The following is a 1,735-nucleotide window of genomic DNA, read 5'->3' as shown; positions in this document are numbered from 1 at the left end:
CGTTACGTAGGTGATAATTATGGGCCGATCAGACTTGTCAAATGTAACGGTAGTGTATGTCCATTGTTTGTGATAATGTATGGATATTGTTTGGTGAGGACAGGTTTGGGAATTGATTGAATAGCTAGTATTAGAGGAAATTTGTAGGCGTTTTTGGGATGTAAAGTAGCTTAACTCTACATCTAAGCTCACTATGGTGGTACTTCTACTTTAAAACCTTGCTAAAGAATAGAGAATCTTCTCTATTTTGACGTCATTTAATTATAAATGCAAAGGTTACGTTATTTTAACTGTGTGTTAAATGTAAGGGCAAACGTAACTCTTTCTTTTTATTTGTTATGCTATCAGTTACTCTTGCTATTTCTAACGTCTTAATTTCTTGAATTGCATTTATATGAAGGTAGTATAGCCGTGTCTCAGAGAGGGCCAATGGTTAAATACCAATTAGTGTTTTCCATCAAACTTATTTATGAGTTACCTCCAACGGTTGCAGGATTAAGCATCTTTCTTCTTCTTCATATTACTTCTTTTTCTCTTATATATCAGTCATCCTTCTAACAAATTTCATAATAATCATCATTCCAACTTACCACAGGTTTAGCGCATCATATTATCTTCACAAATCAAAGTGATCAAGGAAAATCCTCACCAAAATACCAAAAAGTAAGTCAGTTGAATAAATCACGCGCGCATTTTTGTCCACCCACTAACAACAAAGGCCTATAATATAAATTCTGACCATGCGTCAACAATGCCATGTAGACCTACATATATTTGACAACTACATACCTAGTCATGGGTGTTAGAGTGCCAAAATATTTAGGTCTTACGAATTGTAGGCACCATTTCGCATTGTGTCTGGAAGTAGCAGTAAGACGCTGCGGGGAAGATAGTTATCAGTTCAGTATTTCTACTTTCAACTAGGATTACTTAAAGAATACCAAAGAAAAATGGTCAAATCATCGATGGTTATTTTAGCCCATTATGGTCCCACTGCTAAGCAAGAATACGGAATGAGAAAGGGGTTGCGTTTTGAGTATACCAAACTAGTCAAGTAAGGGTTGGGTAATTTGCATCTCTTCAGGATTTGTTTTAATAATACAAGTTCAAAATCCAACTTTTATCACAGTCGACTATCCGCGATAAACTCAAAATGTACTAAACTCATTTTCATGCGGTTTTTAATAATAGATAGAGTGAATCTCCACAATACGGCGACGGTTTTATTTGTATAACAAAGGAGATGTTACATTTCTGAGAGGTGGTGTAACTCGGGTAAAATCGGGCACATTTCTAGTTTAGTAAAAGAATTGCCATCATATTGGAACGCAGGACCTCGCAACTTCCAGTAGTATTCACTATCACTGTCACTATTGTATAAGTACAAGACAAATGGCAGTCCTTTCTTTACAATCACACTCATACGCTATAACCTAGTTCAAGATAAACAAATGAACGAAACGAGGTCAAGTTTAACTCACGCATTAGTTTACTGTTCGCTGATTGATTTGTAAACGGCATATTTAAGTTTGTATTCGGAATATGTAAGGAAAAATGGAGTATTGTGTATTGTATTTATGACAATTTATATTTAAGATATGTTTTTGATGTGTATGAATTAGGAGAATGCGAAAGGATTTAGAGTCCAGTCCAGAGTGTATGTGGTGTTCTTTAGTCTTAGCTGTGTTATGGTCTTCTTTTTTCTAGAAATAAGCTTTTTATCTTTTTTTTATTT

Source organism: Anticarsia gemmatalis, chromosome 2 (genome assembly GCF_050436995.1).
Source record: "Anticarsia gemmatalis isolate Benzon Research Colony breed Stoneville strain chromosome 2, ilAntGemm2 primary, whole genome shotgun sequence".
Taxonomy (NCBI): domain Eukaryota; kingdom Metazoa; phylum Arthropoda; class Insecta; order Lepidoptera; family Erebidae; genus Anticarsia; species Anticarsia gemmatalis.
This window is presented reverse-complemented; position numbering follows the sequence as displayed.